Raw genomic sequence first — 9,399 nt, forward strand, 5'->3', positions numbered from 1 at the left:
TAGTTACCACAGCCCATCACTTGAAGCCCCAGAACCACCTCCCATCATTCCTCCTTTTCAACCACGATGGAAATGTTCCCATCCGGAAGCACAAGGATGAGATGGCTACAAACTTTTGCTTCCTCCATGGGACTCCTGCTTGGACAGTAGTGGATAGAGGGAGAAGGCTTTAATGTACACCGGATAACCAATAAAAGATTTCGGATTGGAAACCAAGATATGAGAATTTATTTTTCATAAAATTTATCATAATTATCACCAGTGTCCGGAATCAAATCAGTGTCATCCAGTATCCGGAATCAAATTTGTAGAGTTGCACTGGATCAATTTTTGCAGGAATTTTGGTGAAGCACTTTCTAATTATTCCTCAAAGTCCTTCCCCTCATCCACTATCATGCTCTTCCAATTGTAGTCCTGAATTTTTTGCAGGAATAGCTTTGCAATAAAATCAGCGAGTTTTTTTTTTTAGCATATTCATAGTACTTACGTCAATGTTCTTGGTTACAAATACTCCTGTTCATCCAAACGTATCCATAAGTTTTCCTGAAGTCCTGAAGCTTTTCCAGAAAGAGCTGCTGATCAATGGAATCTAGGATCTTTTGAGCTGCACACCTTCTTCTCCACTCTACCCATTGTTCCTGGTAACAAATTTGTCCTTCCGAGTAATTTCTGCGGTTCTTCTGATGAGCATGTCTTGGTTTCCAGATTATCGCAAAGAAAAACAATTTCTGTACATAAATAACTGCGATAGTCACACAAAATTTTTAGGGAAAAACAACATTTTGAGGTTATGTTCACACACTCCGGAATATTGATTCCACTGGGAACAACATCTGTAGAAAAACACTGCACTTTTGCAATTTTGGAAAATTTTCCACGAACATTCACTAACAACTATCCCAGGGAATTCCAACAAACACTTTTCACACTTTTTCCACCACTCAAATGACAAATTTTCATGAAAAATAATCCCAAGCGAAATGCTGAGAGTAATCTGTCAGAAATTTTTTACAAAAATTAAGTCTAGTGTGGAGGCATTTTTTTTTTAAAAATTTTTTAAAAAACAGTTTTTTTTAAAAAATTTTTTAAAAAATTTTTTAAAGAATTTTTTTAAAAAATGCTCATAATGTGTAGACAGCTTTAGGGCATCAAGAGGGTATAGTGCGAGAAAGTGAAATTCTATGGGGGAGGGTGGCTGAGCAATCCAACTCCCCAATTTACAACGTTAGCCAGCATTCCGAGAAACACTTGAAGACGGAACACTTGGAAGACCAAGAAGGGAGAGAGAAAAATAAAATTTCATTTCGATTGTTATTCCTTCGTACCATCTCCCATACTGCCTTTCCTTTCCAATATTTCCTTTTCCACTTTCACATCATTTTGTGCTCGTTACAGAAAAATATAACACCATCCACCCTCCCCCTGGCCCTGCAAAGAAAATGCGAAAGAAGAAAGATTTCTTAGGCTCAACACCAATGAATTATTACCCAATTTCTGAGAATTAATCGCCACCCCCACAAGAATACTAATTCCGATTTTTCCAATTTTCTCCATCTCAAAAATTCCACTAAGGGATAAACACAAAGGGAAATATCCAGAAAGTACTGAGGTAGTTGCTGTAGTTGTGATTTTCGATATATCCAGAAAGACATTAAGGAGTTATCGTTCGAACTCCAGAGAGCAATATACATAAAACCCTCTATTTTTTGACCTCTCTTAACTTTCTTCTCAGAGCTATAGGCGAGACAGTAAGAGAGAGCAACTTGGGGTTTTCACTTGATACCTATAAGTTGACCGTTGCAATGTTATCATGAGACCGTCTTCAGAGGTTTAGTCTAGTTTCCGAACCCGAAGATCTCAAAATCCTAAATACAGTGCCCGCTCTCTAATCCGGATCGGTGTAATCCGGACGAGCTATCGACGGTTAAATTTAAAATAATTTTGAGGTCATGTATGCATGTGTGTTCGGCAATGAAAATGAATTATCCTGTGATGTTTTTTGTTTAATAAATGAAGTATAATATCATAGAATTCTCTAATTAAGTCTTTTTAATCTTCTTTAAAATTTTTATTCTAATTCTACAAGAAAACCTTGTATTATATTTTCGAGACGTTGAATGAATTCAAAAACTCCATCCGGATTACGAAGCGGACATCTGTCATATTGGACTCAAACAGAAGTAGATTTTGATTCTTCAATAGTGTCTTGGATAAAAGGTAAATGGAACTCTATTTGCACAAAAAGTCGTTGAAGTTCGAAGAATTCAAATTCAATTTCGAATTTTCATACTAAATTTTTGAACAAGGTGGGGGAAAATTTATCAAATATCACACTAAAAAGCTGGAAAAAGAGTTACTCAGTGATTATGGAGTGATTAAATACTGGGGCAAGAACAGTAAACGTCGTTGTTCTGTTTTTTTCCTCACGTGAAGACCGTCACATTTTCACACTTGAGCACTTAGAAATTCGAACAGCATGTAACTTCCGCCACCTTGCGAAACTATTAAGAACTAAGAAAGTCTCTTTTTTGGATCTTCAAATAGATTTTCGAATTTTTCAAGATCTACTTCTGTTCGGAAAGATTGTCTCGCAATCATACGATTAACGAAACGGGCATTGTAGCAACTTATTTAATTTGTTCTTTTGATTCAACCCCTTCAGGCGTCTTCTATACGGGGAGATTTCGAAATGCACCTAACTGTGCTATGCACCGGTGAGTCTCTGGAAGTCTCCCCTAGTGGTTCATTCCTGAGATAAATTTTCTCCACCCTCTGTTATAAATTCTTCAAGTGTGCTCTAACTAAAATAGATAGTCTGGAAGACTTTCTATTTTATTTCGAAACGTTTCAAACGTCAATCACACAGTGTTTTACAATCAAAGAATTTGTTAAAGAGTGATAAAGTTAATATTTGTAAAAGGAGTAAAACCAATCGAAATTTTAGAAACGGCAAGTAAAAAATGTACTTGTACTAAGCATACAACTTTACCATAACCTGTAACAGCAATTTCGATTTATTTCTCTTTTTTTGTTTTTTTCATTTATCTTAAAATTTATGATGAGTCAAATTTAGTAATTGTGAATTTGTAAAAAAAACCTACAACAAAACTATGTTGTTTCCCAAAATTCTTTGGCATTAGAAATAAGTATCCACACTTTTTCGATTTTGAGCTTTTACTTGACACTATTTAGACGGCATCTAATTTCTTTGGTAATTTGTTCTTTTATACATTCAATATTCTAATTAGGCTTTTTATAATATTAACAAATTTTCACATTATTTTAAATTTTCTTTCTCGGAAACTTAATAAACTTTAACATTTAGTATTTTTATTAAAAAAAAAAAGTTGACAAAAATGTAAGGGATAGATAGCTGAGGTGCATGCATAATCTGTGAGAAGTAGTGCAGCTAAGAGTCAAAAAAGCCTTGATAAAATTTTATATGGCCGTATCTAAAGTGTATGAAAAATTTTCAAAAACTGTTGTGAAATGGATTATATATAATTGATTCATTTTAACGCAGAAACATGTTAAAGTGATAACTTTAAATCGGTGCCGAGTAAAATCCCCAAATCCATAACCCTGAAGGGCAAAATCCCGCACTCCAAAATCTCGAATGAACCGAAGTCCCGAAAGCCGAAATCCAGAACGGGTTGAAAACGTGATAGGGGCGAAATCCAGAAAACCAAGATCCTGAAAAGGGAAAATCCCGGATTGGGATTTTGACCCATTCGGGATTCTGATTTTTGGGATCTTGTTTTTTGGGATTTTAGATTTCGTGATTTTGCCTTTTCAGGGTTTTGTCTATTCGGGATTTAGACTCATTCGAGATTATGGCTTACGGGATTTTGGCTTTTTGTGATTTTTGCTACTTAAGATTTTGACTCATTCGTGGTTTTGAGTTTCGGTATTTCGGTTTTGCGTGATTTTTTGCTATTCGGAATTTTGGTTTTCCGTGATTTTCTCTTTTCGGGATTCTGACTCAATCGGGATTTTGATTTATCGGAATTTTGGCTTTCGGAATTTTGGGCCATTGAGATTTTGACTAATGTGGAATTCTGGCTTTCAGAATTTTGGTTTTTCGGAATTTTGGCCTTTTTGGAATTTTGGTGTTCGGAATTTTGTTCGATTTGGGATTTTGGATTTTCATGATTTTGTCTTTTTGGGATTTTGAGTCAATCGGGATTTTGGGTTATTGGAATTTTGGTTTATCGGGATTTTGGTTTTCGGTGGTCATTGAGATTTTGACTCTTCTGAAATTCTGGCTTTCAGAATTTTGGTTCTTTGGAATTTTGGCTTTTCTTGGAATTCTGACGTTCGGGATTTTGTCCGACTTGGGATTTTGGCTTTTCGTGATTTTCTCTTTTCGGAATTTTGGGCCATTTAGATTTTGACTCATCTAGAATTCTGGCTTTCAGAATTTTGGTTTTTCGGAATTTTGATTTATTTGGAATTTTGGTGTTCAGGATTTTGTCCGATTTGGGATTTTTGTTTTTCGTGATTTTCTGTTTTCAGGATTTTGAATCAATCGAGATTTTGGTTTATCGGAATTTGGTTTTCGGAATTTTGGCTTTCAGAATTTTGGTTTTTCGGGATTGTATAGGCCTTAAGACCTTCCTTCTCCTTTTAGGAAAAGTGGAAATAGAGTAATTTCGAGGAAGGGCTTTGAATTACTCATTTTGCAAGCATTAAGTACAGGAAATACTGTTCTACCTATGCCACTCTATCCTATATTGAAATTTTCAGAATAGCTTAATTGCACAAACTGTAGAAAATTTTGAATAAGAAGCACTTTTCAGATTTGCTCCAGTTATTCAATTTTCATGGTGCTTGAGGGAGAGTAGAAGGGGAGTGTGTGGAAGAACAGAAAAGAAAATTACATGGAAAATAATTAAAAATCTTCACTACTTTTCATCCAAAAGACTGTGTGTCTCTTCTCATGGAAAATTCAATTATGCTACAATTTCTAATAAATTTTCCAATCCACTCTACTGTTTAGGTGGCGTATCTGCCAATGTGTCTGAGGGGGAGATTGCCAAGATAGAAAAATAAATTTATATTTTGCTATGGCTGTTTACAATTCCAAGATTGTACTCACCATAAATCCAAGTTGTGCTTCCCAACAAAGCGAATAACTCGAAACCATAATTCAAGTGGCGAGGAGGGTGGCTTGGATGTTTTCCTGTGCCGACCGGGGAATGGCGGGAAAAGCCAATAATCGCAACACAGTCTCCCACTCGCAACATTCATGTACCCAGATTCTTCGTTGCGTGTTCAGGCTGGGTTGCAATTATTAAATATGTCCAAATGACTATTTTCCCCGCGACCACCCTCGCATTGTTCCAGCGCATGCGTTTCCCCCGTCCCCAAAGGATTTTCTCCAGGCTCTCGCTCTCACTCTGCCTCAGATGACCTATGTCGTCGAGACACTGGGCAAAAAAAGGTAAGAGGGTGGAAAATTCTGTGTGTTTGTGTGCAAGCGGGAAAATTTATTGTCATAACATTTTCTGGAAGATTGTGGTAAAATTTTCCCTCAATTTCATTCGTTGGAAAAATTCTCATTCTCTTTGTGTGAGTGTGATTCTAGGAAAAATATGAGATTTGATAGAGTGTTCCGCCCATTTCATAATGCCCCTCTCAATGGAAATTATAAAATGTTTCCGGTGCTAACCACAGAGTTCAACAGGTCATGATTTTATTCTGGATTTTTTTATCATGTGGTTTTCTATTTGATTTCCTACGCGTGCCGCTCTTTAACCAAACTAATTTTCTGTCAATCAATCTACATTTTTGATCATTCCTATAGGGGTTGTTATGATATTCAAGAAATTTGTTGCGTGTTGTGTTTGTTGTTATGCTACTTAGAAGTATATTATTATGCCTAATTGTGACTTGATGCCTATGCAAATTGTTAAGGGTGTTTTATTGTACAGAAAATTCTGTACAATAATACAATAACAAGGCTTTTATACACATTTACGTTTATAGAAAATAAGATTAGAAACATAAGATTATTTTATTGATAAATAATACTTTATCTTTGTAATCAGAATTTTAATTCAAATAATTATTTTGAACAGTTTTAGGGTAAGTGTGCCAAATTCCGGCCAGCTTGCAATTTCGCCCACATTTTTTGTTCCTCGAATTTCCATGAATTTTATTTTTTACATACTCTAGAGATTATACAATGCAAAAGAATGACAAAAAAATGTAGTTTCGACAAACGCGATGACGTGAAAAAGTCATTGGAAGAATTCCGGAAGGGCAAGGAACTATGAGAATGAAGGTGGCCGAAATAAGCCACCAATGCTATGTCTACATTTTTGTTCATTTTAAAATGTATTGAGAATGATTTTAGAGAAAATAAAGATGATAAACTGTCTGCAAGGTTCCAAGCAACATTCCTTATAAAACAGTAACAAAAATATTCAATTTTTTTTAAATATTACATTTTAAACTTGAGATTTGTCGCTTGCATGCAACTATGTCGAAATTTGGCACACTTACTTTAACCTTTTTGTACAATTATCTATATTAACTAATTCGATATTATTAAATTTTGAGGAAATCTCAAAATTATATTCTGCTCAAAATTACCCTAGTGTACCCTAATGGACTTTTTTATCAGAAATTTAATTATGTCACTTTTACACACTATCATGAAAAGTTTTAAGGTGATTTATGGAAAAGGTGAAAAAGGTAAAATTACTTTAAACATAAAACTCATGGATGTAGAGAAATAAAAACTTTGCAAAATGTACAGGAACTTTGCACACGGTATTTTGCACTTGCACTAAATTAAAAAATTTATCCAATTCAAACTCTTAAGTCTTTTACATTTTTTGAGACTCCGGGTGCCCAAAGAAACAAAAAAAAATTATTTTATTTTATGGGAAGTGGGGTACCTTTTAAATAGGGATTTTTCACCTATTTTTAAATAAAATTGTGCTTTATCGTGATATAATTTGGCTGCACATACAGATTGAGAAGGTAAATTACATTATGATATAGATCAGTTCCACTTAAACATAGGTAAAAAATCCCAATTTTAAAGGTGCCCCACTTCCCTCTATGTAATAAAATATAAAAGTCTGATTCTTGTGGATGATTACAAACTAAAAAAATATCTAAATCAAAGGTTCTTTTTACAGGAACCCCATTTTATTCCGGACATTGATATAAATATATTTGATAAAAAATATGAAATCAGCTCTCTGGATAGGTATCAATTCATAAAGAGTTATTCTTATAAAAATATAAACAATATTTTATGAAAATTAAGATTCAAATTTTGTAAAAAATTATCTGCCTAAACTTGACTTTCGCAGACTGATTTAAAAAAAAAAAATTACATTTGATAAGATTACTCATAGTGGATACATTTAAAGTCCAAAATTCAAATATTATATTTCGTATCATACCAAACAGGGGCATGACATTTCTTATGTTTTCCATATGTTTCTAGCGCGCCGAAAAAACTTTTGAGTTTATTAGCTGTTTTCTGTCATTATAGAATGAATTATCAAAAAACACTAATACACAATAAAATCCAATTTAATAACGAAGAGGCAACCGAATACCCCAAATTGACAATCTACGCAGTTTTGAAGATATCTCGTGAAATGTGTACGAAAACAGGAAAAAATTTACACTAAAACTGGTCGCATTTTTCAGAGCTAATGTCACCCCCCCCCCCCCTGATACCAGAGGTGCGTAAAGCCCGTACTTGCCCGTATTTTAATATAACATTAAAAAAGAAAATGGAAATTTGAATTTTAGGGAGAATTTTCGGCTTATTTTACAGCAAATTTCGTCTTGAAAAATAAGTTGTGATCATCAAAAAAAAATGTTTTGTTCGAATATAAAACAATACTATCTGAAAAAAGTGTGCAATAATTCAATAAAATTTAGTTTTAAAGTATTTGAACTTCAATACTAATTTAATTTACCATTTTAATTTTAATAAAAATAATTTAAAAGCATTAGTTTTCTAGAAATGTTTTCAACTAATTTCAAAAATTGAGAAAAAACGTGATTAAAGCTGATGCTTTTCACTTGCCGCTCATAGGAACATGCATTTCTAAGGGCTCTATCTCCTAGAGTTTTATTCAGAATCTCTTAAAATTTTGTGCTTTGTAATGAATAAGGTTCTGAATAAGTACTTATAAAGTTTTTAATTGAGTCAACCATGAGACTTAATGTTAAGGCGCTTAAGGCTATAAGACAAGCCTGGTACAAGTGGTGATGCTTGTCTAATTTTCAAATATTTGGTAACTAAACGAATATTTTAACTTTTTTATTTGAACATTTTGAGCTACTTTTTCAAATTTGTCAAGAAACTTTTGGTCGAAGAAAAATGATCAACTTTTGGAAAAGAATTATTTTAAATATGAAATAAAAATAGTTAATTTTTTCACATAATTTAGTTATTTTTTTAACACATAAATAATATCTACAGTTTATGAACAAGTTATTTGCAAAAATAAAAATTTGAAAAAGTATTTGTTTTTCTATTTTTTTCCACTTGATTTCTTGAACATAGCTTTGTCAAGAAACTTTTGGCCGATACTGTATGCTGAAAACGCTGCTTTTTTCAGCTATCTGTGCCCGCTGGATAATGTAATTTTTGAATGATTATAAATAATGGATTGTAACCCCGTAGCCAAGGATAACACATTATCTCATTCCCCTAAAGCAAATAACACGGAGCTCAGTGCTACCCTTTCCGTGGCTTAACCCATTAAGAACGATTAGGTCACCTGTGATCCATAGTGAAAATAGTTTTTCCTGACTACTTAAAATTATTTCTTTCTAATGTTTAATAGTAAAGTAGAAGGTTGTAGGAATCCAGAGTATATTTTATTATATCTGCAATATAGTGAATATTTAAGCTCAAAAGTGATGAATTTTCAAACTACCCCATTGATGAATTATTTTAATTATTGTGAAAATTTCAAAATTTGAAAATTGTGTAGAACTGACTTCTACAAGGTAATGTACTTAAGGACTTATTAAACATTTAATTAATAATAGTACTTAATGTATTCACTAGTATTTGTCAAATATTTAATGTGCTAGCTGGTCTGATATCTCTAATTCCAAGATGATCAAATCAAGCACAGCTACTGGTAGTAATAAAACTTACAAATACTAAAGGCAGAACGGAAGAAGCATTGTCATTAAAAGATTGAACTCTTGCATGGGCAAATATTTTAATGGACTGATAATAATTAATATGACAATAATTTTTAAGAATTTGGAAGATATTAAACTTGAATCAGTTGCTGTAAAATCTCTCTCGTTGAGAAATTAATGAACTTATAGGGGAAACTGGGGCACCACCAAACACGGGGTACGACCAAATACTGCGATTTTTTGGTCGAGATAGTCCAAGTAGTT

General features: G+C 33.3%; 1 long non-coding RNA gene across 1 annotated transcript; it reads right to left on the minus strand.

Moving 5' to 3' along the window:
- Nucleotides 1-205: 205 nt before the first annotated feature.
- LOC129806591 (uncharacterized) lies at nt 206-1,022 on the minus strand. The gene is made up of 2 exons (XR_008752181.1): nt 488-1,022; nt 206-414 (listed from the first exon to the last, which is right to left on the minus strand). It is a non-coding gene; the product is annotated as an uncharacterized LOC129806591 (long non-coding RNA).
- Between the last annotated feature and the right edge of the window lie 8,377 nt (nt 1,023-9,399).

This window comes from Phlebotomus papatasi, chromosome 3 (genome assembly GCF_024763615.1).
Source record: "Phlebotomus papatasi isolate M1 chromosome 3, Ppap_2.1, whole genome shotgun sequence".
In the NCBI taxonomy this organism is placed as follows: Eukaryota; Metazoa; Arthropoda; class Insecta; order Diptera; family Psychodidae; genus Phlebotomus; species Phlebotomus papatasi.